We start from the raw sequence: 11,994 nt of genomic DNA, 5'->3' as shown, positions 1-11,994 counted from the left end.
TTCTCAGGCATCCCCTTTATTTTTATTATTTTTTAATTATATTTTTTAATCACAGTTTACATTCAATATTATTTTGTATTAGTTTTAATTGTACAGCATAACGGTTAGACAATCATATATTTTACAAAATATTCCCCCTAATATTGTCATTACCCATATGACACCATACATAGTTATTACAATATTATTGACTATGTTCCCTTTGCTATATCAACTGATGCACATTTTTGAGAAGCATTTCCAATACTTCATTACAGGTACAAATCATATCTGTATAACTGCCAAAGAAACTACCAGATAACAACTCCAGCTTCAGTAAAATAATTATAAGTTATTGTGTGCAGTGGATTTTATTACTGGTGAGAATTATACAAGTATATCCCACTTTCTCATACAACTGAAGCCTAGAAGGGACATTGTTCAACAAGTCAAAGGAATAAATAAACAACATTGACATTGAACAACAATATCCCCTGGCATAAACAATAAAAATAAGCCTTTGCTTTCTCTTTTAAATCATGAACCAGTTTGAACAAAGCATTTCTGAGTCATAGACTTGAATGAAAAGATATCCTTCTGTATTAGTAAAAGTTCTCCAGATAAATAGAACCAATAGAACGTATACATAGAGAAAAGGAGATGTAAGGAACTGGCTCACAGGATTGTGGGGACTGGCAAGTTCGAAATCCACAGGGCTGGCTGCCAGGCTGGAGACTCAGGGAAGTTGACATGGAGGTCCTATGTCCGAAGGCCATCTGGGACCTGTCTGTACTCTTAAGGCCTTCACTCGATTGAATGAGGCCTACCCACATTATGGAGGGTAATCTTCTGTACTCAAAGTCTACTGGTTTAAATGTTAATCATGTCTTTAAAAATGTCTTCACAGCAACATCTAAATTGGTGCTTGACCAAACAACTAAGTACCATAGCCTAGTCAAGCTGACACAAAAAATTAATCATCACATCTCCCATATTCCAACTCTCAGTAAATGATAGCACCATGCACCAGCTGTCCAAGTAAATATGGAATCTTCTAGATCTTTTCTCTTCCCTCGCCCCACATATCCAAGTTCCAAAAATACTAACCCTCAAATATTTCTACACTTAGTCTTCCTCCTCACCTCATTCTACTCCCAAACCATTGTCTCTGACCTGATTTATTAAAATGATCCCTTGACAGGTCCTCAAGTCTTGAATGTCATCATTTTCCATTTCAAAACCATTAAATTCATTTTCCATCTTAAAATGCTTCAGTGATTCATTGTTTTTAGATAAAATCCAAGCTCCCTAGAGCATGGCTTACAGGCCCTTTATGATCTGACCCCAGCCGGCCTCTCCAGCTTCATTTCCCTCCACTAACCCTTCCTCACCCCAAAACTGGATGGCTACTTGCAGATGCCAAACCTCTGTGACTTTTTCATATTTTAATGGCAGTTCACATGCTGCTCCCTCTGCTAGTAATGTCTTGTCTATCTGGCAAATGCCTCCTCTTCTGTCATCATGTCCCAAATTTTCTTTCTTTCCTGATCATATCGACCTTTGCCACCCACATTTCATACATTCTTTTTTTTTCTGAGTTCCCATGGTACTTGGCTCATACTGAAATCGATCACATTTTAGGTATACATGAAAATGTATCTATTTACATATTTGTCATTACCATTAGTATGTGACCTTGTTAAAGAATTAAATTTTTGCCTTTATTCATCTTTGTACTCTCAGTTCAAAAGACAAAGGCCAGTATGCCCTAGCTAGTGTGGCTCAGCAGGTTGAGCCCCAGCTGCAAACTGAAAGGTCACCAGTTTGATTCCCGATCAGGACATGTGCCTGGGTTGTGGGCCAGCTCCTTTGTTGGGAGTGTGGAAGAGGCAACTGATTGCATTTCTCTCGCACATTGATGTTTCTCTCCCTTTCTTTTTCTCTCACTTTCCCTCTCTCTAAAAAATAAAAAATAAGAAACATTAAAAGAAGACAAAGGCCAGTATAGTGCTCATCACTTAGTAGTAATAACCAAAAATGTTTGCAATGGCTTTTTACTTATTTGTAAACATCTCCTTCTAGACTTAAGCTCCTTAAGAAACATGATTGAGTTTGTTTGGTTTACCCAATGCCTGGCATAGAGGGAACATCTAAAAGAGCTTTGTCAAATGAGTGAGCACCTTAACCATTAACTTTGATTGTCTCAACCTCAAATGTTCTCTCAATTTTTCTTGTACTGAAGTCTGCAGCTAGGAAGACTCTTGCTGGCAGAGACAAGTTCTTCCAGTTTTTTTTTTTAATTCTCACCCAAGGACACTTTATCACTGTCTTTTAGAGAGAAGAGGAGGAGAGAGAGAAAAATGATGATGCAAGAAAGAAGCATCAATCAGTTGGTTCCCAAACGCACTTGAGCAGAGGATCGTACATGCCGGCACGGGAGATCTGACCCACAAGCTAGGCACATGCCCAGACCAGGGACTGAGTCCACAACCCTTCCATTACTAGATGATGCTCCAGCCAACTGAATGACACCACCCAGGGCAAGTCTTCCATTTTTTTATTGTGCTTTCTCCTCTCTGTCCCCACCCATCCTAAGATATAGCCCAGTACCAAGTGCATACTAGGGACTCAGTTAATATTTGTTGAATAAGGGACGAATATGTTTTCCACCTGTGTATTCTTTTTTCTGAATCAGAGCTTGCTCATATCAAAATTCACCCAAGCCTGTTGCAGTGAACTGTGGAAAATCAGGCTGAGAGAGTCTATCCAACAAGGTCAACTCTGCCCAGGAGAGATGGAATGCATGTCTCCTGTGATTACCTGTACACATCTTAGGAAAGTACATACCCATACTCTCCAAGATGATTATATTTTGTACATTTCCTCAATGATACTCAGGTGAAGGATGAGGGCAGGAAAACTCAGAAGGTGGAAAGCTGATTCTGAAGAAGGGAGTTACATGTAGGTACCTTGGGACTAAAGTGAAGACAGAGCTCACTGGAGTTAAGTCACAGGGAAGTTGAGGCTTCATCAAGAGCCAAAAAGCAAGAGCTCACCCTGAGCAAAGCAACTTGCTGTACTTCTTGGGCAACCAGCACCTGGAAGACAGTAAGCCCTTTATAGCAAGGGTATTTTGATCAGAGTTCTGGGCATCCCAGCCATAACCCAGCCAGCAAAAGTCCTGAACTCCCAAATTTCATTTCCACCTTGACTCCTCACATCTCTATTCTTTTTAACTGTATCTTCTGTTTCTAGGTCCAGGATGAATAGGTTTTACATCTGTGTATTTTTGGTCAACCCCCAGGACAAAAAACCAAGTATGACTTCTCCAGAGTGGCTCTCAGCCCCTCTCTTGGACGTGGTTTTATAGGATAATCAGTGTATCAGAATAGAAACAGCATAGGCCGTGGAGTTATCAGACCTGGACTTGAATCACTCACCACTGAGTTCCTTAGGCAAGCTTCTTAACTCCCCCTTAGCCTCTGTTTCTTAATGGATTAAATCAGATTTACCATATTTTTAGGACTATAAGATGTACTAGACCATAGGACACACCTAGGTTTCAAAGGAGGAAAATATGAAAAAAATTTTGAAGCCAAAAAATGTGGTAAAATATTTAATAACATAACATAGGCCACCACCCCGCCCCCCAGCCAGCCAGGTAAGCTACATTCAGACTATAACATGCACCCCCTTTTCCTCCCAGATTTGGGGGCGTGCATCTTATAGTCCAAAAATATGGTAATAATATTTACCCTATTAGTAGTCTGTTCAGACTGAGATAACTAAATATGATAATTAGGTATCTTATAAATGACAAACATTTATTTCTCACAGTTCTAGAGACTGGGAAGTTCAAGATCAAGGCACTGGCAGATTTGACATCTGAAGAGGGCCCCTTCCTGGTTTGCAGATAGAGTCTTCTTGCTGTGTCCTCATGTGGTGGAAGGGCTAGGGGAGATGTCTGGGGTCTGTTTTATGAGGGCACTAATCCATTCCTGAGGGCTCCGCCCTCATGATTTAATCACCCTTCAAAGGCCCCATCTCCAAATACCATCACATTGGGCATTAGGTCCCAAAAATAAAATCTGGAGTAGGGGGCAGGACACAAACATTCAGATGACAGCAAGGTAGTTTTGTGTATTAAATGAGATAAGAGTAGTTATTATCACCATCATTCACCCTCTTTCTTGATCTGCATTGGTTGTTCCTCCAACCTAGAGGTAAATGGTCATGTCAACACATACAGCCAATTATTATATCCTCTTCTTCTGGCCACAGCAGTTAAAATGGGCATGTGCCTCAGGCCTAACAAATTAGATCAATGACTATGAGGTTTGAAATAGAAGATGGGAGGTTTAAGTCTTACTTTTCTTTGGAATCATAAGCTCTAAGAAAAACACGAGACTCTAAGAACAAACTATATAGCTGTCTTCACCATCACGTTGAAAGACCTTGACTGAGAATTAAGCCAATAGAGGAAATCTAAACCAAGATATGCAGAGACTGGGTTTTAATATGTCTGAACTCCAGCGGTACCTAAAGCTAGGTCTGCTCTTAGATTTTCTGCTACAGAAACAATATTTCATCTTTTTTGGCTTATTTTAATTTGAATTGAGTTTTTATCACATGCAACAGAGTATACAACCTAGATTCTATAGAGCATAGATTCCAAAGGAGAGCTGTAAGGGAAAAGATGTCTCAGTCCCTACTCACTACTGTCTTTCTCTCAGATCAAGTATCATCTGGCCTTTCTGAAAAACTATATATTCTAAAATTTACTAAATCATATGCTATATATCAGAAATGAGAGGATGATAAGAAGTTTTATCCAGACAGATCACAAAACAGTTCTCAGTTAACTGGTAAGAAAACAAGACCATTCTATAGATTTATTTCTGTATCAGTCTGTGAAGCTGTCTGGGTCTGGTCAGGAAAAAAGAAACCACTCAGAGGATTTCAGTAGGGGAAATTACTACAGGCAATTGGTTAGACAGATATCAGAGGGTTGAAAGACAAAGAGGGAACTTTTGAGGTACCCAGAGACAGTAACCACATTAGATATCACCATTGCTAAGGCTGACAAAACATAGAGAAAGACTAAGGAGGTACCTCATGGTGCTTCATTTTGCCTCTAGAACCTGGCTGCTGCCAATAGCACTGAAGGGGCAAGATGAGATCAATGGTGGGAGTTCCCAAAGAAGCTAGAGGCTAGAATCACTGGGGCAGAGGGCTTTAGCTGGAACAATGGCGACCAAAACAAAAAGCAAAGAGGACGAGGAAGGTCGCTTTGGCCCTCCTCTTGCCTTCCAATTTCCTTCTAGTACCTCCTAGGAAGATGCCACCCGGCAAAGGAGATAAACATTATGCACAGATCTAGCACCAGCATCACAAAGAGGAATACAGAAACTTGGATTGGGAGCTGAGTGACAATAATTTAATAACCAATACAACTTACTTTTGAATCATATTTCCAACTTGATTTATCTCCCCTCTTAACAGGTTCCTAGACAATTCTCTTATCAAGGCAATCTTCCCAGCTCCATTTGTCTTGCCTGTCAAAGACAGAGCTCAAATAGTTCCTAAAAGGTTTTGTTTGTTTGTTTTCCAAGAGTCAACTACATCTTTCCAAGATATTTCTCAAATGGAATTCCAAATAATCTCACAGAATCTTATGAGAATAGTTATGAATGTTTTGGGATCTCTTCTCCAGGGACTACCAGCATAACCATAGTAAGGCAGAGAGCAAGAGAATAAAAATCAATCTAAGGAAAATGCTACAGCCCTTACAGGAGGAAGTAGGTTGTATTGCTATCACTCCTAAAAAGTTCGCATGTCCTTAGAAACCCTTCAAAGTCCACCTTTCAATGATATATGCAGTACTATTGCAATGATATATGGTACCAATTACAACCCATATGTGCCCTCAAGCCAATGAATATGTATAGTTTATGTAATGTCTTTATTCCTCTCCATTTATCCCACTATACACATTAGTGTGACCCAAGGGCAAGGTCTTAAACTGCTGCTTAACTTGATTATTCACCAGAGTGCAGTGGATTCAGAGGTACAGTAGAATAAAAAATAAACATGCTCCGACAATTGATTGCTTACGTTGGAGTTGTGACATTTCATGATATAATAAAATGCCTTGAAGTAGGGATTTTTTTTTATTCATTGTACTGAGCATTCAGTGAATTCAAAAGAATTCTTTATTCTTTTAGAGTTTTCGTTTTCTCTCTTGAATATTTTCTCTCTCCTTCTTGGTTCTGGACATATTTGCAAATAATATCTAAGGTACTGAAAATCAACTATTGAGCCTCTTGGCTTTTCCTCTAATTGCATCTCCTTTTTCCCCTATATTCCATCTTTGTCTGGCAGTCTGGCTTTTGGTAGCTTCGTGGGAGTAAGATGGTTTGTGCCTCACTGTCTAATATGTAGGCTTTCACTTAATTTCTACTGTTTTCAATAAGATCTCTGTCCTCTGCTGTCCCTGGTATCTTAAGTGCAGAGCCTGCCTAAGTCAATTTCTCCAAAGAATAAACTCCTTTCCCTTGTCTGCTGGAACTTGAGAAGTGGTTGCCTGATTGAAGAAGGTTCAGAGGGCATCCAGTGGTTTTCCTTTTCCTCATATTGTATAATCCTGTTAGCCCCATCCCTCATTTCCACCTTGTGAAGCATCTCATACTTCCAATTTCTCAGACTTTCTGAAGTTCTGGCATTGAACTGCCCTTGCCTCTTCTTGGTATCTCCTTGTGTGAGATCCCATAAAGTGTCTAAATAATATAGTAAAGCATTTAAGAGCACAGAGCCTATGTCCAGATAGCCAAGGTTTGAATCTTGGCCCCTCTTCCTACTAACCATTTGACTATGGACAAGTTATTAAACATCTGTGTTTCTCTGTTTTCATTTATAAATGGAAGTCATAACAGTATCTATTGTTACAAAGATAAAAGAATACCTTTAACACATTTACGGAGGTGAAAGGGTTGTACATTGAAAACAAGAAAATATTGCTGAAACAAATCAAAGAATATAAATAAATGAATCTCCAGATTAGTATAATTCTTACCAAAATCTCCAAAGCATTTTTGAATGAAATAGAAAATTCCATCCTAAAATTCATGTGGAATATCAAGGGACTCTGGAGAGCCAAAACAATCTTGAAAAAGAACAAAGTTGGCGTCTCACACTTTCTGATTTCAAAAGTTATTACAGAGTTACAGTAATCAAAGCATTGTGTTTACTGGCATAAAGGCAGACATATAGACCAATGGTATAGAATAGAGTCCAGAAATTTGGACAAGTGTGCACAAGATATGGCATTGGAATAGCTGATATTTGCATATGAAAGAATGAAGTTAATTCAAAATGAATCCAAGACCTAAATGTAAAACCTAAAACTATAAAACTCTTAGAAGAAAACATAGGGGAAAAACTTCATAACATTGGATTTGGCAAAGATTTTTTTGGATATGACACCAAAATACAGGCAACAAAAGTAAAAAGAAATATGCCTTGGCTGGTGTGTCTCAGTGGATTGAGTGCCAGCCTTTCAACCAAAGGGTCGCTGGTTCAATTCCCAGTCAGGGCACATGCCTGGATTGTGGGCCAGAACCCTAGTAGAGGGCACATGAGAGGCAACCACACATTAATGTTTGTCTCCCTCTCTTTCTCCCTCTTTTCCCCTCTCTTTAAAAATAAATAAAATCTTTTTTAAAAAAGTAAAAAGAAATAAATAGGACCACATTAAAATTAAAAACCTCTGTGCATCAAAGGACATAATCAATAGAGTAAGAAAGCAAACCATGGAATGGGAGAAAATATTTATAAATCATATATCTGAAAGTGGTTAATATCCAGAATATGTAACAAACTCCTACAATTCAAAATAACCTGATTTAAAAGAGGGGAAAAGACTTAAATAGACATTTCTCCAAAGAAGATACAGAAATGGCCTTTTCTCATCTGGCTTCAGTCCCAAAGAGGCAACCCTACCCTCCCAGTTATCTCTGGTGAGAAATGAATCAGACAGTAACTGTCTCTGTTAGGATCATTATCAGTCTCTTAAAAGGCCACCTTACAATCCACAAGAGAGTTTTGAAAACTTGAGCACTTATTACAAACAATCTCATCTACCTTAGGGCTCTTGCATGTAAGATGAGGCACCTGGCCTTAGATGATGGGTAAGGAGGAAATCTTTACTTTCCCAGATAGTAAAGCTGAAAGCCCAGGACAGCCTGCAAGGCACACAGATTGACAGACATTCAGTGGCTGCTCCCTCTCTCCTATTTAAATCACAGCCTGGAGAGTCTGACCTTTCAGCTCCCCATGTTTCTGGTGCTAAATCATAGTCCCTTAGAAAATCAACACTCTGAGAGGCATTAATCATTTCTCTTCTCATGGATAAAATATTTTTTTCTACTGACTCTGGGCAGGAAGCTCTCTCAAAAATGATCTGCATTCTTTGGTTAATCTCTTCCAGTCTCCCCTACCCTCTTCCCCTCTGAAATCTGTCAGCCTGTTCCATGTATCCATGCCTTTGGTTTTATTTTGTTCATCAGTTTATTTTGCTCATTAGATTTCACATATGAGTGAGATCATATGGTGTTTGTCTTTCTCTGACTGGCTTATTTCACTCAGCATAATGTTCTCCAGGTCCATCCAAGCTGTTGCAAAGGCATAGCCTATGGACACAGCAATGCGGTGAAGGCTGGGGTGGTGGCAGAGATTAGATGAAGGGGACAAAGGAGGAGAAAGGGGAGTATATGTCAACAATAAAAAGATAAATAAATAAAAATAAACTTAAAAAATAAAAGGATCTGTATTCCCAGGTGACTCCTTTCAATCTTCCCATCTCACGGAAACACTTTTCCATCCAGGGTTTCAGCCTGCATCCTGGCACTTCTCCTCATGACTTACTCTGGCATACAGACATCTTAGAGGTCATGTCATTTGCCCCTCCCTGCACTTTGTATATAGAAGGAAAACTGAGGTTCTGAGAGAGGTATAAGGCATGACCAAGAGGCTGAGCTGTGAGGGCCTGATGCAAGTCCGGTTTCTATCCAGCCGCCTGTCCCACAAACAAAAAGCAACCATGTATTTTCAGTACCACCAATACCACACTGTGGAAGCCTCCAGATAGTCTTAAGAGACTAGGTTTTAAGGACCTCCTTCTTTCGTACTGTGTGATCCTGAGTGTGTTACTTACCCTGTGGTCCCCAGATCAGCAGCCCTGGTAATACCTAGGAAATGCAGAAACTCAAGCCCCACATCAGACCTACTGAATCAGAATCTGACTTTAACAAGATCCCCAGATGATACATATTAAAGTTTGAGGGAAACTGAATTAAATTATCTGAGTCTCAATTTTTTCATCTATTAAGTGCGATATTAGTGCCTACAACTTGTGAGATTGTTCCAAAAATTAACAGTAAAGTGTCTTGCAAGCCATAAGATGCCTTGATTTGAAAACTCAGAGATTCTCTTCAAGGAGGTTTCAAACTCAGCCATCTGGTAGAACTAAAATAAGTGAAATCTCCATACATTGCTTCAATTTAATTCAAATATCTTATAACTTATGGTAATGATTACAGCAGGAGCTAGAAAATTATTCAAATTAAGAAACTATATATTTAGTTGTTGGCTCTTGGGTGAGACTGCCTGGGTTTGCTCATTTCCTAGAGAGGCAACCTTAAGAGAGATATTCATCTTCATTAAACTCAATGTTTGCCTCTATAAGGTGAGGATAACAATGATACATCATGTGAGGACAAGAATTCAGTGACATAATCCATGGGAAGCACTTAGTACAGAGCCTGACACATGGTGCATTTCCAGGGAAGGTCAGCTCCCATCACCACCCTCATCACATGTGTCCTTGTCATTCATGACATGTCCTCCATTATGTCACTCAGTGACTGTGGCTTGGGAAGATCTCAGCAAAAGTGCTCCTAATGAGAGACAGGACAGGAGCCTCTCCCTCTTCGACATGAATAATCAATTGAAACCTTCGTTTCCCTTCCATGAAAATAATCTTACCAGTGGCAAGTAAACTCAGCTTTCTCACATTTAAGCTGCACTTCTTACTAGTTCCCTTTGTCCTAGCTAATTAAGTAAAATTTTCTTTTTGCCAAACATTTCATGGGGAAAAGCTCAAGATGGCTGCATGCAGCTTGCTAAAGGTCTTTTTAGTCTCCTCCAGTTGAGCACAAATAATAGCATTTCAGCAAGTGAACAGCTACGTTCAATTGAGAATTGCAAACTAGATTTTCACCAAGTTTTCATACTGTCTGCAATGCGAATTCTCTAAAAAGGCGTTGCAGGACTGAGATACTCAACTTATCCCCCTGCCCCACCAATTACACAAAAAGAGCAGCCTCCATCTTTCATATCAGAGCATGTTTCAGAAAAGGAGATTCAATTCAGCTCATGTCTTGGTATAATATATACAAAATTACCTCAATACAACTCCTAGTACATAACTGAGGTCCAGAGATCCTTGATAACTTAGCAAATGGTAATTGAGGGACCTTGGTAGGTTGGCTGAAGTTACACAGTTGACCTAAAGGGACAATACCCAGGTCTTAGAAAGCTCCAAGGTCTCACAGTCAGTGCCTCCTAACTCTTAAAACCAGGTTTATTCTTCTGAAAGTATGACTCCATCCCTTCTGCTGTAGTCCAAGCCTATTTTCTCTTGCCCTGCCATCTACAGGGATTCATCAGTGGGACTTGAAAAGTCCCACTGACCTTGCCTTTCACACAGATTCTTAATGGGGAAAATTTGCTCAACCCTCTTAGCCTCAAAGTCTTTGAATGGGAAGAGGTGAGTCAGAGTGTAGTACGTTCACTCCCTTGAGAGTTTGAGGTAAAGGGGCAGCTTGTGAATTGCGGGCACCCTACGGTAACAATCAAGGTCACTGTCTCCAAGCAACAGAGAACACAGGGAGTAATTACAGGTTCTTGCTTTTGTATTGTGCTCAGCATTTTTCAAAGCACATCAACATCCTATTGAGCCTTCCAGCCATCCCATGAGGAGGGCAGAGCAGGAGCTATCATGCCTCATATCAGGCTCAGGAAGGCTAAATGATTTTTCCAAAGTCACAAAGCTAGTGAGCAGCTAGGCTGGGACCAGACAGAATCAAGACCATATATTGTTCCCAGGCTTTCTCTCACACATTTGAAAAGAAATCTCAGAATGGAGCATGCCTAAGCTATTTTTAGAAATTCTCTTATCATTAGTTGATGCTTTAACGGCAATGAAACTGACAACTGAGAACAAGAATGGTACACAAACCCAATATCATGGGGAAGCCTGGGTGGGGCCAATTGGAAAAAAGGGGAGGAAAGGAGGCTTCCCAGACAAACACCTCGAACTCCAGTTTTACTGAAGAGGAAATCTGACCATACCAAATAAACCCATATGAAAGCTCTTTTGGCTCTGGTCCTAGGCTGGGACTCTGGGGAACAGAGACTTTATGTCTCCAATGGCCAGCACTGTGCTGGGCACAGAGTAAATTCTCATACAGGTTTGATGAGTGGATAAATGAACGAATGTCCATTGTAACTCCTGGTTTTGTCTTTCACAAGGTCATTGCCTTCATCTTTGGTTTTCTCCTCTGCATCTTCTCCAGTATCTCTAGCAGGGTCAGGGCTGCTAATCAAGAAGGGAGTTACAGTCCAGTGAAGACCTCACCCTGGCCCAGCACAGCGTGCAAGCAGCTCCGGTCCTGAGATGGCAGTTTCCAGCTGAACCAAGCTAATCAGGTCTATTGCTCATTGCTCTCAGACACATCAGATTTGACATTTCTCCCAGTAGAGGGATTTCTTGTTGCAAAACAAAATGAAATCAATACAATTTTATTAACCATCCATTGTAATAAATTTGCCCCAGATGACAGCTTCTAGGCCTGAATCTTATCAATCCAGCCCAAGTCTGAGATACAAAAGGAATTTGTTCAAGTATTATCCACTCCTCCAGCCCCACACCCACCCTCAGACCCCCATCCTGAGCAG

The sequence above is a fragment of the Phyllostomus hastatus genome, unplaced genomic scaffold (assembly GCF_019186645.2).
Source record: "Phyllostomus hastatus isolate PE091 unplaced genomic scaffold, TTU_PhHast_1.1 phas_scaffold_317, whole genome shotgun sequence".
Taxonomy (NCBI): Eukaryota; Metazoa; Chordata; class Mammalia; order Chiroptera; family Phyllostomidae; genus Phyllostomus; species Phyllostomus hastatus.
This window is presented reverse-complemented; position numbering follows the sequence as displayed.